Raw genomic sequence first — 21,140 nt, 5'->3', positions numbered from 1 at the left:
CAGACATAAAGAAGACAACCATGTTGATGGACTTCCTGTGTGCTAAAAGCATCGTCTCATTCAATCCTTAGTCCTCTGAGTGGGGAAGGGGTGGTAACAGCATCATGACAATTACGACTCAGGTGTTAGACACTTCGGATCCAAAGCCAGACTCCAACACTTGCAGAAGCTGTACAGGTTGAGGGTGCAGGCAGGAGCCGCACAGCCTGGGCTTGAATCCTGGCCCTACCGGTTATTAACGGTTTTACTTGTGACCTTGGAAACTCACTCAGCCTCTCACTCGCTTTCTGATGTCTTTTTTTTTTTTTTTTTTTTTTTGAGTTGGAGTCTCACTCGGTAGCCCAGACTGGAGTGCAGTGGCCGCTCCTGGCCTCTGGGAGATCCTTCCGGAGATCCTTCCGCCTCAGCCTTCCGAGTAGCCAGAATTACAGGCATGCGCTACCACGCCCAGCTGATTTTTTTATTTATTGTAGAGATGATGTCTCGCTGCCCAGGCAGGTCTTGAACCCGCGGGCTCAGGCAATCCACTCACCTCAGCCTCCCAAAGGCGCGGGATTACAGGCTGAGCCACCGAGCCTGGCTTTCTTATGTTTTAATAGGCATTCGTTGCATTACCTCATGTTCTTTCCAGCACATCTCCAGGAAGTCTTCCTGGGGATTGGGAATCTTAAGCAAACTAGGGATTGGGAATCTTAAGAAAAAATTAGGAGACTCTGTGAGGCTCCTGGCCTCTGGGTTGAGCATGGGGCTTGGAAGGCTCTACATTCAGCAAGCTGAGGTGAGTCCAGGGGCCAGTCCTTGCTAGCTTGTGACCTTAGATAAGCCACAACCACTGGGAGCCTCAGTTTGCCACAAGGACTATGAGCCAGGGTTTCACCCACAGCTGGAACATTCTTTTTCCCTTTTTTTGTCACCCAGGCTGGAATACAATGGTGCAATCACAGATCTCTGCAGCGTCAACCTCCTAGGTTTAGGCTATCCTTCTGCCTCAGGCTCTCACGTTGCTGGGACTATAGGCAGGCACACACCACCACACCTGGCTAATTTTTTTTTAAGAGATGAGTTCGCTCTGTTGTCCAGGCTGGTGGGACATTCCTCTGACGACTAGCCTCAGTCCCCCGAATTCCAATACTTCCTCTTCCCCAAAGGAGAGAAGAAAATAGAATTGCCACAGAGAGCCCTGAACTCTTATTTTTAAGAGTCTTTCCTTATCTCTTCCAGCTTTTTCCAGGTTGAATAATGAAAATCCCTCTCTCTTTCCCTCACAAATCTAATTCTCAGCTCTATAGGTCTTTCCTTTGCTGTATCACTTGTGTCTTCTGAGATTGGCAGTACCAAGCCCTGCATCATGATACTGGCTGGGGTTTGAACTGAGTTGAGTGAACAACGGCTGAGAAATGTCTTATAGAACCCTCAGATTCATGTCTTATAGAACCCTCAGATCCCGGGAATAATGGTTCCATTCTCTCTCTTTTTTTTTTGGAGATGGGGTCTTGGTATGTTGCCCTCTTGGGCTCAAGGAATCTTCACGATGGCTCCCCAAGTTGCTGGGATTAAAGGTGTGAGCCACTGTGCTCATCTCAAAAGCTCCTTTCTCGAGGTTTTTGCCATCTGCAAGGCACTGTGCTAAGTGCTGTTGGTGCCGGGAAAATGATACCCCAAATATGGCATTTTGTTTTCAAGTTGGAGTCTCACTCTGTCACCCAGCCTGGAGTGCAGTGGCACACTCAGGGTCACCACAGTCTCAACCTACTGGGCTCAGGTGATCCTTCCATCTCAGCCTTGCAAGTAGCTGGAATCACAGGCATGTGCCACCACGCCCAGATAATTTTTTCATTTATTGTAGAGACAAGGTCTCATCATGTTGCTAAGGTTGGGCTCGAACTCCTGAGCTCAAGCAATCCTCTCGCCCAAAGTACTGGGTTTACAAGCTTGAGTCACCACGCCAGTCTCAAATATGGCATTTTGACATACTAAACTGAAGAAGCCTCAAGATCTTTGTGACCTCTCCCACCCTCACTGTCTCTCCCAAAGTGAAGTCCCTTTATCTGCCTAAGATCCAGACCCACCAAAAGGAACAATTGTTAAGGCCAAAAATGTGACCACACTTGATCCTTTCACAGGATAATATATTTGTTAATTTCTGTTCCTTGATCCATTCATTCTCCCTAGTAATCCTCTTCTCCCGGCTTCCATAACCTGTTTGCCAAGATGGTATATTAAATACCACATTAAATAAATTTGTATGCCTTTTCTCCAATTAATCTGCCTTTTGTGAGTTAATTTTTCAGCCAACCTTCGGAAGGAGAAGGGGACCGTTTCCCTTGACTCTTCAGTGCCCTCGTCGTATGATTTCATTTAAACCTCTAAATACTGTTGTATTGAGGATGAAACCTAAGCATAATCAGTGGGGTGCAGGTTTCTAGGTTCCTCTGACTCCACAGCTCCTCCTTTGAATCAGGGTGTTATCGCAGTGGGACAAGCCAAAACCATGGGGTTAGAGTTGCCTTGTCTAATGGGAAGGGGGGAAATGCCACGGGACGGGGGAGGGGGGAGAATGGAGAGATGCCAGAATTCTAGAGGGGAAACACGATAATATAAAAAGGATAAAACAAACAAAACCCAGAGACACATACAGTTGAGAACTGAGTTCCAATCTGTGTATATTAGTGCTGAAGGGATGGGAGAGGCAGAGTGATGGGAGGTGGGTGAGGTAAGTCCGGGAATTTTCAACAGAAGGTAAGGATATGTGGTGGGGGGGGGGTGTGCAAACAGGGTTGAAGAAAGGTCAGGGGAAGAAGTGCCCCACCCCATTCCTGCAGAGAGCCAAAAGATCAGGAAGGTGCTAGTGTGTGAACTGTTTATTTTTTTCCAAAGTCTAAAACTACAGTGAAAAGGAAATGTACACACACACAAACTAAAGTAACAAATGGGAAAAAGTGGTCATGGCGACAACTGAGAAATCTGAGACAGGAATTTCAGGAACTGGGATAACTCAGTGACCTGAGCTTGGAAATTCCACCCCGTGACAAAGCTCTTGAAAGCTGCGTTTCCGATCAGCGTCTAGAGTGCTTTCCAGCAGCCTGGGGTGGAGCAGAGAGGGAATGAAGGGGGGGGCGGGCGAAGGTGAATGTCCCCCACTGAAAAGGCAAATGTTACTTCCAGGGGATGTAGGGTCCTCCATTTAGTCCACTTTCATACTAATAATAACTACTATAACAACAACAGCTCCTTATTAAAATGCCAACAAGCCAGGCTCGGTGGCTCAGCCTGTAATCCCGCGCCTTTGGGAGGCTGAGGTGAGTGGATTGCCTGAGCCCGCGGGTTCGAGATCCACCTGGGCAGCGAGACCTCATCTCTACAATAAATCAAAAAATCAACTGGGTGTGGTAGCGCGCGCCTGTAATTCTGGCTACTTGGAAGGTTGAGGCGGAAGGATCGCCAGAGCCCAGCAGTTCGAGGCTGCGGTGGCTGGGAGCGGCCACTGCACTCCAGTCTGGGCAACAGAGTGAGACTCCAACTCAAAAATAAAAAAATAAAAATAATAAAATGCCAACAATATGGAGCTGGCAGCAGCTGTGTCTCAAGCCTGTAATCTTAGAGACCTAGGCAGCTGGAGTGGGAGGAGAGTTTGAGACCAAGAGTTCAAGAACAGGCTGGGCAGCATAGTAAAACCCCTGTCTCTAAAATAAGGAAATATGCCAACTTCACAGATGAGGACATGGGGGCACAGAGAGGTTAAAGTAATTTGACTAAGGTTTCACAGCCAGCACATGTCCGTGCTAGGAACCTTTGAGATCACAGATCCCTTTTTTGAGGATCTGATGAAAGCTATACACCCAATACCCAGGGAAAAGCTTATAATGAACTTATATACATTTTATATTCAGTTTCAGAGGGTTCAAAGAGTCCCTAAACCCATTCCCTGGTAAAGACATCGGATAGTAGCTCCAGTGTCAAACTGTCGCCCACCTTAATCCCTAACCCTATAGTTGAGTAAACAAAGCACCGTGTTTTGTGGGGAGGGCGTATTGTACAGCAATCGCTTGCCATTCCTTAAAACCTCTACGTCCTAGGACCTGGGGCTTGCCCTCGCTGGTTTGAGTAGTCTCCCAGCGTGCTCTGGTGGGGGGGGGGGATTGGTAGTTGGGAGGGGAAAGCCGTAATGAACTCTGTAGGGAAGCCAGAACTGAGCTATATTGGAGGACAACACTTTTCCCTCACCCCCTCAGGGTATCCTTTTTGGGCTGAGATTTGGAACTGCCCAACCTGGAAGAGATGAAGGCCTCCTCCCTTAATTAAATGCCCAGGGGTTGCTATGGAAACCAGAGCTTCCAAATCCTGGCCAGACAATGGGGAGAGGAGCTGTCTCCAGCCTCCAAAAGTGAAGGAACCTCAGGGGCCTCATTGGGGAAAAGAATGGGAGCCAGAGGGTGAGAGAAAAGCGGGTACCAACTGAAGAACTCAGTCTCCTCTTTCCCTGGAACTGTGAGAAGAGCCCTCTCAGAACCAAGGGGTCTGTCTGAGACAGGGCAACCCTCCTGGAAAGGGGAAGCAAGCGGGGGTGGAGTAGCTGGAGCCAGGCCCTGCCTGGAACTGAACACCTCCTTTGTTCCCAGAGGAGAAAGCCAGCCAAGTTGGTAAACAAAGGGAAGAGGCCAGAGGGCAGACAGCACATGATAAGGCCAGGACTGCAAAGAACCAGTAATGGAGTCTGAGAGAGGGAGGGGACTCTCCAGTGTCCCACTGACAGGCAGAATGGCAGCATATCTGCATATGCTGTCAAACTGATACACACAGCCACAATCCACACGGGACACGCACTGGTCTTTGGGGACACTCAGACCCCCTGCTCCTTTGTTCCCCTGCCTCTTCTCTGGAGTCCCCTCCGTCCTATGGAATGTCTGACCAGGGAAGACAGAGGGCAGACTTCTCTTTAATTAAGCTTGGGCTCCCACATGTGGGAAAGATGCACTAGGATTCAGGGGGTTCAGAGATCTTGTGATCTCACTTGGAGAGGAGAGATCTCCTTGTGGAAGACATGACCACACCTACTGTTCACGTAGCACTTATGTGCGGGGGTCTCTCCTTCAATTCCCCCTACAACTCTGTGAGGTAGAGATTACTCTTACTAGAGAGAGGACTGAAGGGGAAGTTAGGTGAATCAGGCAAGTGCCCACAACCAGTAAGTGGAAGAGCTGGGATTTAAACCCAGGTTTGCCTGACTCTTCCCATTTTTCCTACGTTTGCTTTAAAAACTTCTTGGAAACTTTTTTGAGCAAACCCACTCTGTTCTTATCCCTTCATGCTCCCACTCGGTGTTACCTAAATACTTCTCCAGAAGCAGTTCCAATTTGCAAGCTGGTTATTTAAAGGGTTTATATATAACTTGGTTGGTTGGAACCCAAATACATTTCTCCCAGAGAAGAAATGTTAAACGGGTCCAGAAAGGCCACTTGACCCAAAATGTAGCTGACAATGGTCCATCTAGTTCAGGACTAGCCTGAACCATCCCTAATTTATATTGTTTTCTGGAGAAATACATCAGGCTACATGGTGAGAAAGAAACAGCTTTCTTTTCTCACTTTCTCCCCCACTCCTCCCTCTTCCTGCCAGGTCTGTGTTCCAGTTGCTGGAGTGCCTGCAAGAATGATAATAGACTGCAAATCTGGGTGCTGACCAAAGGGAATACTTTTTGAGAAGGGAGACCAAGGTAGAAAAGGTCAAGAAACCTTTGGAGCTGACAAGTCCGTTGAGGCGGCATAGAGAAAGGGTGGAGGGAGAGGCCAGCATGACGGCTGTCTCCAGAGGGCCAAATAGGACCGAGGGGTGACAAAGCACCATATTTTTCTTCAACAAGGAAGAACTTTCTGACTATTAAAGCTCTTCAAAAGTGGAATGGGCTTCTTGGTGAAGTAGTGGGTTCTTTGCTGTTGGGAATATTCAAGAAGGTAGATGACTGTCAGGCATATGGGGAGAGGAGAGACACAGTGGATCAGTAGACCACTGAGATGCCTCTAAACTCATATACCAGTTTAGCAAAATGTTACAGAGTATCTGTGTGCCCAGCACTAAGCCAAGAACAAAGTATGGTGGAGAATAAGATGGGGCCCCTGCCCCTCATGAAATTCACAATCTAATAGGAGAGTAAGGCATTAAACAAATAGGCTGGACCTGGTGCGGTGGCTTAGCCTGTAATCCCAGCACTTTGGGAGGCTGAGGCAAGGGGACTGCCTGAGCCCGGGGAGGTCGAGACTGACCTGGGCAACTTGGTGAGACCTCATCTCTACAATAAATCAAAAAACAAGCCGGGTGAGTTAGTGCGCGCCTGTGGTTCCAGCTACTTGGAAGGCTGAGGTGGAAAGATCACCTAAGCCCAGCAGGTCGAGGCTGTGGTGGCCATGAGCTTCCCACGGCATTCCAGCATGGGTGACAGAGTGACATTCCCATTCAAAAACAACAACAAAAAAAAAACAGGCTGGGCATTGTAGCTCACACTTGTAATCCCAGCACTTTGAGAGACTGAGGCAGGAGAATGGCTTGAGCACAGGAGTTCAAGACCAACCTAGAGGCCAGGCTCAGTGGTTCAGCCTGTAATCCTGTGCTTTGGGAGGCCGAGGTGAGTGGATTGCCTGAGCCCGAAGGTTCGAGACCCTCCTGGGCAACTTGGTGAGACCTCATCTCTACAATAAATCAAAAATTAGCCGGGCATGGAAGCTCACACCTGTAGTTCCAACTACTTGGATGGCTGAGGTGGAAGGATCGCCGGAGCCCAGCAGGTCGAGCTGCACTCCAGTCTGGGTGACAGAGTGAGACTCCAACTCAAAAAAAAGACCAACCTAGGCAACATAGACAGACCTAGTCTCTACAAAAAATCAAATAAGCCAGGTGCGGTGATTTCACACCCATAATCCCATCACTTTGGGAGGCTGAGGTGAGAGGATTGCCTAAGCTCACAGGTTCGAGACCAGCCCAGGCAACTGGGCGAGACCTCATCTCTGTAATAAATAAAAATTAGCCGGGCTCGGTGGCTCAGCCTGTAATCCCGCGCCTTTGGGAGGCTGAGGTGAGTGGATTGCCTGAGCCCGTGGGTTCGAGACCCGCCTGGGCAGCAAGACCTCATCTCTACAATAAATCAAAAAATCAGCTGGGCGTGGTAGCACATGCCTGTAATTCCGGCTACTCGGAAGGCTGAGGCGGAAGGATCGCCGGAGCCCAGCAGGTCGAGGCTGCGGTGGCCGGGAGCGGCCACTGCACTCCAGTCTGGGCGACAGAGTGAGACTCCAACTCAAAAAAAATAAATAAATAAATAAATAAATAAAAATTAGCCAGGCACAGTGGCGCACGCCTGTAGTTCCAGCTACCTGGAAGGCTGAAGCGGAAGAATTGCCTGAACCCAGCAGGTCGCTGATGCGGTGGCCATAAGCATGCCACTGCACTCCAGCCTGGGCAACAGAGTGAGACTCCAACTCAAATAATAATAATAATAATAATAATAATAATAATGAAATATTAGCCGGTTGTGGTAGCCTGCGCCTATAGTCCCAGCTACTCAGGAGGCTGAGGCAAAAGGATTGCCTGAGCCCAGGAGGTCAAGGTGATCCACACTCCAGCCTGGGCAACAGAGTGAGAGCCGAACTCAAAATAAATAAATAAATAAATAAGCAAATTGGCCAGGCACGGTGGCTCAAGCCTGTAATCCCAGCACTTTGGGAGGCCAAGGCAATAGTATTGCCTAAACTCAGGGGTTCAAGACCAGCCTGGGCAACATGGTGAGACCTTGTCACTACAATAAATCAAAAAATAAGTCGGACATGATAGCACACGCCTGTAGTTCCCCAGAAGGTCGAGGCTGCAATGGCCAGGAACATGCCACTGCACTTCAGCCTGGGCAACAGAGTGAGACTCCAACTCAAAAAAAAAAAAAAAGCAAATAAATACAACTAACTATATAATTTCAAATTGTGATATAGGTTATAACAGAAAAGAGTAGGGTGCTACTGAGAGAGAAGAGAAGGGATCTAAGTCAGAGACTGGATTCAAGAGGGACTCTCTGAGGAACTGACAATGAGGCTGAGATCTGGAGGATAACTGGGGGCCAGCCTGGAAAAAAGCAGATGCCAAATGCATAGGGAGGGGTTCCGGGCAAAGTAAGAAAGGCCCAAGGGCAGGAAAGAACAGTGTGTCTGGAAAATTGTGAGAGAAAGACCAACACCACGAGATGACATTGGCAAGGGAGTCAGGGCAGATTTCATAGGCCACAGTAGAAGTTTTCATGTTGCCCAGGATCCTAACCTTCTCTTTCTCTCTTTTTAATTTTTTTTTCTTGGCCAGGCACAGTGGCTCACGCTATTATCCCAGTTCTTTGGGAGGTCAGGGCAGGAGGATCACTTGAGGCCAGGAGTTCTAGACCAGCCTGGGCAACATAGCAAGACCCAACCTCTACAAAAAAAAATTGAATTAATTCAAAAATTAGCTGGGTGTGGTGACACGTGCCTGTATTCCCAGTTATTCAGGAGACAGAGGTGGTAGGATTGCTTTAGCCCAAGATATCACTGCTACAGTGAGCTGTTATCGTGCCACTGCACTCCAACCTGAGCAACAGAACAAGACCCTGCCTCAAAATCAGCAACAACAAAGCATAATGATTTCTTTGAACACAAGCACCATGATGCCAGGGCAGTTGATCTGATAACTGTGATGGCTGCTAAGTGACTAACGTGTGGGTAGCATCTACAGCATGGATACACTGGACAAAGAGATGATTCACATTCCAGGTGGGATGGTTTTGTCATGCTACTCAGAATGGCGGCAATTATGAATTAGCCAGGTACGGTGGCTCACACCTGTAATCCCAGCACTTTGGGAGGCTGAGGACAAATGATTGCCTGAGTCCAGGGGTTCAAGACCAGCCCAGGCAACTTGGCAAGATCTCATCTCTATAAAAAATTTAAAAATTGCCGGGCTCGGTGGCTCAGCCTGTAATCCCGCGCCTTTGGGAGGCTGAGGTGAGTGGATTGCCTGAGTCCCTGGGTTCGAGACCCTCCTGGGCAGGTGAGACCTCATCTCTACAATAAATCAAAAAATCAGCCGGGCGTGGTAGCGCATGCCTATAATTCTGGTTACTTGGAAGGCTGAGGCGGCAGGATCGCCGGAGCCCAGCAGGTCGAGGCTGCGGTGGCCGGGAGCGGCCACTGAACTCCAGTCTGGGCGACAGAGTGAGATTCCAACTCAAAATAAATAAATAAATAAAATAAATAAATTAGCCAGGCATGGTGGCACATGCCTGTGGTTTCTTGGAAGGCTGAGGCGGAAGGATCACCGGAGCCCAATAAGTCAAGGCTGCAGTGGGCAACAGAGTGAGACTTCAACTAAAAAATAAAATAAAAAATAAAATTTATGAATTGCTTATTTCTGGAATTTCCCACTTAATATTTTGGGACCACTGTTGACCACAGGTAACTGAAATCATAGAAAGTAAGACTTCGGATAAGGAGGGGCCATTGTAAATCACTTTTGTTTTTGAGTTGGGGTCTTTGTTGGTCGCCTAGGCTGGAATGCAATGGCATAATCACGGTTCACTGCAGCCTTGACCTTCTGAGCTCAGGCAATCCTTCTGTCTCAGCCTCCCGAGCAGCTGGGACTACAGGCACATGCCACCAAGCCCAGCTTATTTTTTGTAGAGACAAGCTCTCGCTATGTTGCCCAGCTAGTCTTGAACTCGTGGGCTCAAGTAATCCTCTTACCTCGGCCTTCCAACGTGCTGCAATTACAGGCGTGAGCCACCACACCTGGCCTGTTTCTCAAATAAATAAAATCACCGGCAAAACATCATGACAACATCTATTTCCCTGTCTCATTTCAAACTCTCCCAGTCCCATCCGCAGGCCCACGTTAGGAAGCTAAGGGCCAAGCCTGCTGTTGTCTTTCCTCATCCACTTTTCTGTTCAAGGCTGCTTCTGGTCAGTACTTATTTTTTTTTTTTTTTTTTGGTTGGAGTCTCACTCTGTCGCCCAGACTGGAGGGCAGTGGCACGCTCCCAGCCACCGCAGCCTCTACCTGCTGGGCTCTGGTGATCCTTCCGCCTCAGCCTTCCAAGTAGCTGGAACTACAGGGACATGCTTCCATGCCCAGGTAATTTTTTTTTTGATTTATTGTAGAGATGAGGTCTCGCCAACTTGCCCAGGCAGTTCTCGAACCCGCAGGCTCAGGCAATCCACTCACCTCAGCCTCCCAAAGCGCTGGCATTACAGGTTGAGCCACCGAGCCCGGCACCGTGGCTCATGCCTGTAATCCCAGCACTGGAAGGTGGAGGCGAGAGGATTGTCTGAGCTCAGGGATTTGAGACCAGCCTGAGCAACATGGTGAGACCTGTCTCTACAATAAATCAATAAATTAGCCAGGCGTGGTGGAGCATGCCTGTAGTTCCAGCTACTTGGAAGGCTGAGGCGGAAGGATTGCCTGAGCCCAGCATGTTGAGGCTGCAGTGGCCATGAGTGTGCGTGCCACTGCACTCCAGCCTGGACAACAGAGTGAGACTTCAACTCAAAAAAATATATATATATATAATCGGTGGCCGGGTGCAGTGGCTCAAGCCTGTAATTCCAGCACTTTGGGAGACCGAGGTAAGAGGATTGCTGGAGTCCAGGGGTTCAAGAACAGCCTGAGCAACTTGGCGAGACCTCATTTCTACAATAAATCAAAAAATTAGCCAGGCATGGTGGCATACGCCTGTGGTTCCAGCTACTTGGAAGGCTGAGGTGGAAGAATTGCCTGAGCCCACCAGGTCAAGGCTGCGGTGGTCATGAGTGTGTTACTGCACTCCTTGGGCAACAAAGTGAGACCCAGACTCCAAAAAAACAATGTACTTAATTGTAGACTGCAGTCGAATCAAGTATACTAGGGAATTCCTCGCACCCCCTCCACTATCCATCTGTTTCAAAGGCTGAGAGTATTCTGAATCCACTGAATGTGTCACTGACCACCTGTGCCTGGAGTCCCACTTTTTGAACCCAGGTCCTGATCCCCAAAACTGGGTTCAGTGTGCCTCTCACATGTTCATTCCACACCACTCCATGCTCATTCCCTATGTGGAATGAACAGTTCTGCATCATCACCGCCGGCTGTCTTGTCTGCGTCCTTGAGGGCAGCAGCTGTCTCCCTGTTCTCTGTTGCATCCCAGGGACTACATATGGCACTTACCCCTCTAACCTCATTTCTCACCGTTTCTCCTCCTGGCATCTCTGAGCCAGCCACGAGGGCCTGCTGCCAGTTTCTCAAATTTGCTGTTCTCTCTCCTCGGGGCTTTTCCATGCACTTTCTTCTCTGCCTTAAGTGTGCCTCTTCTGGTCCCTGCCTGACCAGCTCCTACTCTTTCTTCAGGTCTCAGCCCTGAGGTCCCTAGTCTAGGTAGGTGGTCCTCCTTTGAAGTCTCCCAGCACCTGGATTGCCTATCATGTTTTTTGTTTTTGTTTTTGTTTTTTAGTTAGAGTCTCACTCTGTCACCCAGGCTGGAGTGCAGTGGCACATTCACGGCCACCCCAGTCCCGACCTGCTGGGCTCAGGCGATCCTTCTGCCTTAGCCTTCCAAGTTGCTAGGACTACAGGCATGCACTGCCATATCTGGCTAATTTTTTGATTTATTGTAGAGATGAGGTCTTGCCAAGTTGCCCGGGTTGGTCTCAAACCCTTGGGCTCAGGCAATCCTCTCACCTCAGCCTCCCAAAGTGCTGGGATTATAGGTGTGAACCACGGTACCTGGCCCTACTGTGTTTTAGGCATCTTTTCCTCTGTGCCTTTCACTGGCCTGCTAAACTCAGGCAGGGCAGGGATCATGGATATCTAATTTGCTATTGTATCCTCAGACTGTACCCCATCACAGACCAGGGTTTTATGCCCTGGGACCCACAGATGAGCTTCCAGGGGTTTATGAGGCTCCCCAAATCATATGAAAATGTTTGCAGGTTTATAGTGGTGCATTTTCTCAGAGATAGCATCTGTATTTTTTATTATAATCTCAAAGGATATGTGGCACTCCTCACCCCTTTTTTAAGCTAAGAAAAAACCCTTATGATAGCATTCGGTAAATACTTGTGTTTTTTGTTTGTTTGTTTTGTTTTTGAGCTGGAGTCTCACTCTGATGCCCAGGTTGGAGTGCAGTGGCATGCTCACAGCCACAGCAGCCTCAGCCTGCTGGGTTCAGGCGATCCTTCTGCCTCAGCCTTCCAAATAGCTGGAACTACAGGCATGTGCCACCACGCCCAACTGATTTTTTTTTTTTTTTTTGATTTATTGTAGAGATGAGGTCTCGCTGCCCAGGAGGGTCTGGAACTCGCGGGCTCAGGCAATCCACTCACCTCAGCCTCCCAAAGGCGTGGGATTACGGGCTGAGCCACCGTGCCCGGCTTTCATTCATTTATTTATTTATTTTTTATTGCAGAGACGAGGTCTCGCCAAGATGCCCAGGCTGGTCTCGAACCCCTGGACTCAGGCAATCCTCTCGCCTCAGCCTCCCAAAGTGCTGGGATTACAGGCTTGAGCCACCGCACCCGGCAATATTTGTTTTGTTTTTGATTGGCTGCGTCCATCTGAGAATATAATCGTTGATATTCAATAAAGTCGTTAAATGAATGAATAAGTCTCCTCCTTATGGTTAGGGTGTTACCAGTGTTTTCAAAGGATCAAGGAAAACCTCAAAAGAAACCTCTGCCAGGAAAAGTTAAGGCGCCCCTTGCTTCAGCCCCCGACTCTGTGGCCCTAAATATCCTTCTCCTTAGTGGGGCCCCCAGTTTAAGACCAACGCTCTCAGCTCCTGCCAGAACGCACCTCCTGTCCTGACATCCACCTACTGCGCTTTTGCAGCCTGTCAGCTGAAAATAATCCTGGTGAAAGCAGGGAGCAGAGAGGGTGGGAGTGGAGAGGGAGTCCTCCCGAGGCTTTTAATGAGGGAGACTCTGCCCCCTGCTGGCTGAGCCGCTCTCCGTCAGCGCCCCCGCCGAGAGCCGGGCGGCCGGGGGATCGAGGTCGGAGCAGGGAAAAGAGAGGCGAGGCCGAGGCGCCTCGGGAGGGGGCGGTCCCCCGCTGGGCAGCCTTCCCATCAACGATTGGGCTTTGTCTTCAAAGCGAGTCAGGGGCGGTGGCTTCTGCTTCGGAGCCCCCAGCGCTTCCCCTTCCGGGGCGCCTAGCTTCTGTTTCCAAATGAGGAGCTTAGGGAGGGCAGGGAGCGTGGTGGGGGTGGAGGTTCTTCTGGAGCTCGAGGGAGGTCCAGTCATCCAGACTTGGTCTTCTCATCGATCTCTTTTCTCGGAGGCTGGTGGCTGCCGACACCTTTGGATCCTCAGCCAATTCTCCGCATCGCCTACACTTGGCGTGCGGTGTACCAGCCGCCCCACGTCACCATGGAAACGGGAGCCTCTACATCCATCCCAGAGCTGGTTTGTGAAGCTATGAGAAGAATTTCGGGGGGAGGGTGGGACGGAGGGGGGAGACTGCGCAGAGAGAGATACAAAAAGGGCAACAGGGAAAACGTTCACAAAAAAGAGAGAGAAAGAAGTCTGGTTGAAGGCGGATTACTTTACAACTTGTCCCCTGTGGAAAGGACCAGCTTCCTTGACAGATCATAAACGTAGTCCTCTCTTGGGTTACTGGTCTGTTCAGTACAAGCTGACCAGCCCGTCCCTATGGACTGCCGTTTACTAGCCACATAACTGTTTTTTGTTGTTGTTGTTGTTGTTGTTTTTGCGTCAGAGTCTCACTTCGTCACCCAGACTGGAGTGCAGTAGCACGCTCGTGGCCACCTCAACGTCAACCTGCTGGGCTCCAGCAATCCTTCCGCCTCAGCCTTCCAAGTAGCCAGAACTACAGGCACACGCTACACGCCCAGCTAATTTTTAATTTATTGTAGCGATGAGGTCTCGCCAAGTTGCCCAGGCTGGTCTCGAACCCATGGGCTCAAGCAGTCCTCTCTCCTCAGCCTCCCAAAGTGCTGGGATTACAGGCTGAGCCACTGATCCCCGCCTTTTTTTTTCTTTTTTTTTTTTTGAGAAAAGGTCTCGATATGTTGCCCAGGCTGGTCTTGAACTCCTGTTCTCAAGCAGTCCTCCTGCCTTGGTGTCCCAGAGTGCTGGGATTACAGGCATGAGCCACTACACCAAGTCCAGTAGCCATATAACCTTAAGTGAGTTACTTATCCCCTCTAATTATCACTTTTCTCATCTGTCAGATAAAAAAAAAAATAGCGGCGCTTATTTCACAGAGTTATTGTAAGAACCCAATGAGGTAATGCACATGTAGCACTTAACATAGTGCTTAAAATGTAGTTATTGGCCAGGCACGATGGCTCACGCCTATAATTCCAGCACTTTGGGGACTGAAGTGGGAGGATCTCTTGAGCCCGGGAGTTTAGGACCAGCCTGGACAATATAGCCAGAACTCATCCCTACAAAAACATTAAAAAATTATCCAGGATGGTGGCATGCGCCTGTAGTCTCAGCAACTCAGGAGGCTGAGGTGGAAGAATTGCCTGAGCCCAGAGGTCAAGGCTGCAGTGAGCCGTGATCAGGTCACTTTACTCTAGCCTGAACTACAAGAGATTTCAGCTATAAAAAAAAGGTGGCCGGGCGTGGTGGCTCACGCCTGTAATCCCAGCACTTTGGGAGGCTGAGGTGAGAGGATTGCCTGAGTCCATGGGTTCGAGACCAGCCTAGGCAACTGGTGAGACCTCATCTCTACAATAAATCAAAAAAATTAGCCGGGCATGGTGGCTCACACCTGTGGTTCCAGCTACTTGGAAGGCTAAGACAGAAGGATCACCTGAGCCTAGCAGGTCGATGCTGTGGTGGCCATGAGCATGCCACTGCACTCCAGCCTGGGTGGACATAGAGTGAGACTCTGACTCAGAAAAAAATGTAGTTATATATTCTTTTTTTTTTTTTTTGAGTTGGAGTCTCACTCTGTCGCCCAGACTGGAGTGCAGTGGCCGCTCCCGGCCACCGCAGCCTCGAACTGCTGGGCTCCAGTGATCCTTCCACCTCAGCCTTCCAAGTAGCCGGAACTACAGGTGCGCGCTACCACTCCTGGCTAATTTTTTGATTTATTGTAGAGATGAGGTCTCACCAAGTTGCCCAGGCAGGTCTTGAACCCGCAGGCTCAGGCAACCCACTCACCTCAGCCTCCCAAGGCGTAGGATTACAGGCTGAGCCACCAAGCCCGGCTTAGTTATATATTCTTATGTATTTTTATTATTTCTTTCTTTTTCTTTGATTACAGAAGTGATTACTCTCTCCACTTTGCGGATGAAGGTATACATTCAGAGTTTAAGCTTGTTCAAAGGCTTGGCTCTGACCTGGTGCTAAAACTCAAGGTTCACAGAGTGGGGTTCAGTGCCCCATCCACTTCCTTCCTATCTGTGTGTCCCTGTGCCCAGCATGCGGCACAAACAGTCAACACCTCATTGGTGACATTGATTCCCTGGAGCACGTGTCTCAGGGAAGAAATAATCCTGAAGTGTAGGCACTTGGGTTTGGTCTTGAAGGAAACCGAAAACACTTAATTAAACCGCTAATTAAAAACATTCCAAGCCGGCTCAGTGGCTCAGCCTGTAATTCCACGCCTTTGGGAGGCTGAGGTGAGTGGATTGCCTGAGCCCACGGGTTCAAGACCCGCCTGGGCAACTTGGCAAGACCTAATCTCTACAATAAATCAAAAATGAGCCGGGCATGATAGCGCATGGCTGTAGTTCCAGCTACTTGGAAGGCTGAGGCAGAAGGATTGCCGAAGCCCAGCAGGTCGAGGCTGTGGTGGCCGGGAGCGGCCACTGCACTCCAGTCTGGGCGACAGAGTGAGACTCCAACTCAAAAAAAAAAAAGACAAAAAAAACTAGCTGGGCGTGGTAGTGCACGTCTGTAGTTCCAGCTACTTGGAAGCCTGAGGTGGAAGGATCGCTGGAAGCCCCAGCAGGTCGAGACTGCGGTGCCTGGGAGTGGCCATTGCACTCCAGTCTGGGCGACAGAGTGAGACTCCAACTCAAAAAAAAAAAAAAATTCCATCTGGGCTCGGTGGCTTAGCCTGTAATACCAGCACTTTGGGAGGCCAAGGCAAGTGGATTGCCTGAGCCTGCAGGTTTGAGACCAGCCCAAGCAACTTGGTGAGACCTCGTTTCTACAATAAATGAAAACATTAGCCGGCGTGGTAGCACTTGCCTGTAGTTTCGGCTATTTGAAAGACAGGCGCAAGGATCGCCGAAGTCCAGCCAGTTGACGCTGGGGTGGCCATGAATGTGCCACTGCACCCCAGCCTGGGTGACAGAGTGAGACTCATTTCAAAAAAAAAAAAAAAAAAACATTTCAGCCTGGTGCAGTAGCTCACGCCTATCATTCCAGCACTTTGGGAGGCCAAGGTGAGAGGCTTGCCTGAGCCCACCAGCTTGAGACCAGCCTGGGCAACTTGGTGAGACCTCATCTCTACAATATATCAAAAAATTAGCTGGGCATGGTGGTGCACACCTGTAGTCCCTGCTACTTGGAAGGCTGAAGTGGAAGGATTGCCTGAGCCCAGCAGGTGGCCGTGAGCGTGTCACTGCACTCTAGCCTGGCAACAGAATGAGACTCCAACCCCCAAAAAAACATATTTCCACAAAAGAGGAGTGACCACTAATGACTTGGGGTTTCTCTTGCCTTGGTCTACCAAAGTGCTGGGATTATAGGCGTGAACCACCGCACTCAGCCTTCTGAATTACATTTTTATTATTTATTTATGTATTTATTTTTGAGTCAGAGGTTTACTCTGTCATCCAGGCTGGAGCGCAGTGGCACGCTCCTAGTCACTCCAGCCTGGGCAACAGAGTGAGAGTCTGATTCAAAAAATAAAAAATTTAAAACATTTAAAAATAATTTAAAAATAAAGCTAGGCACAGTGGCTCATACCTTTAATCCCAACACTTTGGGAGAACAAGGTGGGAAGATTGATTGAATTCAGGAGTTCAAGACCAGACTGAGCAACATAGCGAGACCTCTTCTCTACAAAAAGTAGAAAAATTAGCTAGTCATGGTGATGTGCACCTGTAGTCCCAGCTACTTGGGAGGGTTAGGTGGAAGGATTGCTTGAGTCCAGGAGGTTGAGGCTGTAACAAGCCATGATCATGCCCTGTATTCCAGCCTGACTGACAGAGTGAGATCCTGTCTCCAAAAAAAAAAAGAAGAGAAAAGAAAGTGAAAAAGTAAGCCATAGACTGGGAGATGAACTCTGAAACATATATACTGACAAAGGACTGTAATCCAGAATACTGTATAAAATAAACTATTATGACTCAATAAAAGACATGCAATTTAGCCGGGCTTGGTGGCTCAGCCTGTAATCCTGCGCCTTTGGGAGGCTGAGGTGAGTGGATTGCCTGAGCCCATGGGTTCGCGACCCACCTGGGCAATTTGGTGAGACCTCATCTCTACAATAAAATCAAAAATTAGCTGGGGCGTGGTAGCATACGCCTATAGTTCCAGCTACTTGGAAGGCTGAGGTGGAAGGATCGCCGGAGCCCAGCAGGTCGAGACTGCGGTGGCCAGGAGTGGCCACGGCCTCCAGCCTGGGTGACAGAGTGAGACTCCAACTCAAAAAAAAAAAAAAAGACATGCAATTTAATGTAAAAATTTGCAAGAAACTTGAATAGATACACCACAAAAGAGGATGTCCAAATGGCAAATAAACATGAGAAAGAACAAATCGGATTTGTCTTCCCTGCACACAATGCTTCTGCCAACACTATCATTAATAAATGTATAGGAGCCGGGCTCGGTGCCTCAGCCTGTAATCCCGCGCCTTTGGGAGGTTGAGGTGAGTGGATTGCCTGAGCCCGTGGGTTCGAGACCCGCCTGGGCAGCGAGACCTCATCTCTACAATAAATCAAAAAATCAGCCGGACGTGGTAGCACACGCCTGTAATTCCAGCTACTTGGAAGGCTGAGGCGGAAGGATCGCTGGAGCCCAGCAGGTCGAGGTTGCGGTGGCCGGGGGCGGCCACTGCACTCCAGTCTGGGCGACAGAGTGAGACTCCAACTCAAAAAATAAATAAATAATAAATAAATAAATGTATAGGATATCTCATCCACCATCATGGTATTCCACACAGCATTGTTTTGTTTGTTTGTTTGTTTGTTTGTTTGTTTTAGAGACGAAGTCTTGCCAAGTTGTCCAGGCTGCTCTTGAACCCCTGGGCTCAGGCAATCCTGTCGCCTCAGCCTCCCAAAGTGCTGGGATTACAGGCGTGAGCTACCATGCCCAGCTCGGCATGACCTTTTGAAGACACAGTTAAGGTGCCACCTAGCTGGTGCCAATACTTTACAGGGCTGGGACACGACACTCCAGAAGACTGCATATGGTGTGAATCAGTGTCCAAGATATAGTGCTGTTTCTCTCATAGCCAGGATTCATTGGTCTGGGAATCAAGGGATGGAAATGGCTACTCATTATTACCACTAGTGACTCACTAGAAAAATTTTTGTTTCCTGTTCCTCAGTCTTATGTTCTGCTGGCTTAGAGGTCTTAGCTCCAAAGTAAGAAATGTTTCCACTGGCAGACATGATAATTCCATTGAACTGGAATTTGACTGACGCCTGGCCACCTTATGCTCCTCATAGCTGTGAGTCAGCAGGCAAAGAAGGGAGTTACTGTGCTGTTTGGAGTGACTGATCTTGACTACCAAGAAAAAATTGGAATACTACTCCACAATGGAAGTAAGTAAAAGTATGTCTGGAATATAGGAGATCCCTTAGGGTGTCTTTTAGTATTACGTGCCCTGAGATTAAGGTTAATGGAAAACTACAACAGCCTTATCCAGCAGGACTACTAATGGCTCAGACCCTTCAGGAACGAGGTTTTGGGTTACCTCACCAGGTTAAAAAAAAAAACAGGTAAGGATGTAAGTTACTTGCTGAAGGCAAAGAGAACACAGGATTGGTAGTGGAAGAAGGCAGTTATAAAGACCAGCTATGTAGCCAGGCTCGGTGGCTCAGGCTGTAATCCTGCGCCTTGGGAAGCTGAGGTGAGTGGATTGCCTGAGCCCGCGGGTTCAAGACCCGCCTGGGCAATTTGGTGAGACTTCATCTCTACAATAAGTCAAAAAATCAGCCGGGCGTGGTAGTGCGCGCCTGTAATTGCAGCTACTTAGAAGGCTGAGGCGGAAGGATCGCCGGAGCCCAGCAGGTCAAGGCTGCTGTGGCCGGGAGCGGCCATTGCACTCTAGTCTGGGTGACAGAGTGAGACTCCAACTCAAAAATAAATAAATAAATAAATACCAGCTATGTTACCAAGTGACCTATTACAGAACCTAAGACTGTAATTATCATGCATATTTCCTCCTTGTTTTGTTATAAATATATTTGTGGGTATATATATGAAGGAAAATCTTTGTTTTCATCCCTTTTTATTCCTATATCATGTAATATAAGATATATAGTTTTATATTATAGTATTTAAATATTAATTTTTTTTTTTTTTTTTTTGAGTTGGAGTCCCATTCTGTCACCCAGGCTAGAGTGCAGTGGCCGCTGCCGGTCACTGCTGCCTGAACCTGCTGGGCTCCAGTGATCCTTCCACCTCAGCCTTCCAAGTAGCTGGAACTACAGGCGCGCACTACCACACCCAGCTAATTTTTGATTTATCGTAGAGATAAGGTCTCTCCAATTTGCCCAGGCAGGTCTCGAACCCATGGGCTCAAGCAATTCACTCACCTCGGCCTCCCAAAGCATGGGATAACAGGCTGAGCCAACTGACCCCGGGCAGTATTATTGATTTTACATCAAGGACTTTATTTCTTCTTTACCTCCTCTTCTGGGGAAGGAGTTAGTGTTTTGGTCATCCACAAAATCATTATGTCATGTTAGGCAGAATAATGAGCATATTATTGTCTTTACATGGAAATTAAGTATAGTCTAAGGAGATGCATAAATTGACTAGGGATAGACATATTTATTTACTTATATTTTTTGAGTTGGAGTCTCACTCTGTCACTCAGGCTGGAGTGCAGTGGCACACTCCCGGCCGCCGTAGCCTTGACCTGCTCGACTCACGCAGTCCTTCTTCCTCAGCCTTCCAAATAGCTAGAACTACTGTCACGCGCTACCATGCCCGGCTAATTTTTTTATTTTTATTTTTTTTTTTTTGAGTTGGAGTCTCACTCTGTCACCCAGACTGGAGTGCAGTGGCCGCTCCCGGCCACCGCAGCCTCGACCTGCTGGGCTCTGGCGATCCTTCCGCCTCAGCCTTCCGAGTAGCCGGAATTACAGGCATGCGCTACCACGCCCGGCTGATTTTTTAATTTATTGTAGAGATGAGGTCTCGCTACCCAGGCGGGTCTCGAACCCGCAGACTCAGGCAATCCACTCACCTCAGCCTCCCAAAGGCGCGGGATTACAGGCTGAGCCACCGAGCCCGGCTTTTTGATTTATTGTAGAGACGCGGTCTCACCATGTTGCCCAGGCTGGTCTCGAACCCGCGAGCTCAGGCAAGTCTCTTGCCTCAGCTTCCCAAAGTGCTAGGATTATAAGCTTGAGTTACCACACCCAGCCAGGAGTAGACATTTTTGTTTGTACTGTTTTGTTTGTAGAGATGAAGTAGCTCTGTTGCCCAGGTTGGTCTCACACTCCTGGGCTCAAGCAATACTCCTGCCTTGGCCTCCCAAAGTGCTGGGATTACAGGCATGAGCCACCATGCCCAGCCTAATTCAATGACTTTTCTTTTTTATTTTCTTCCTTCCTTCCTCCCTTCCTTCCTTCCTTCCTTTCTTTGAGTTGGAGTCTCACTCTGTCACCCTGGCTGGAGAGCAGTGGCACGTTTATGGCCCACTTGCTGGGCTCAGGTGATCCTCCCACCTCAGCCTTCCACGTAGTTAGAACTACAAGCATGAGCCACCACGACCTGCTAATTTTTTGCTTTATTGTAGAGACATCTCACCAAGTTGCCCAGACTGGTCTCAAACTCCTGGCCTCAGGCAATCCTCTTGCCTTGACTTCCCAAAGTGCTGGGATTACAGGCTTGAGCCACCGCACTCAGCCTCATAATGAACATTTGTATACCTAACATAAGATGTATAATTTTAGCCGGGCTCGGTGGCTCAGCCTGTAATCCCGCGCTTTGGGAGGCTGAGGTGAG

This window comes from Carlito syrichta, unplaced genomic scaffold, assembly GCF_000164805.1.
Source record: "Carlito syrichta isolate Samal-C Ts95f unplaced genomic scaffold, Tarsius_syrichta-2.0.1 Scaffold314050, whole genome shotgun sequence".
Classification (NCBI taxonomy): domain Eukaryota; kingdom Metazoa; phylum Chordata; class Mammalia; order Primates; family Tarsiidae; genus Carlito; species Carlito syrichta.
This window is presented reverse-complemented; position numbering follows the sequence as displayed.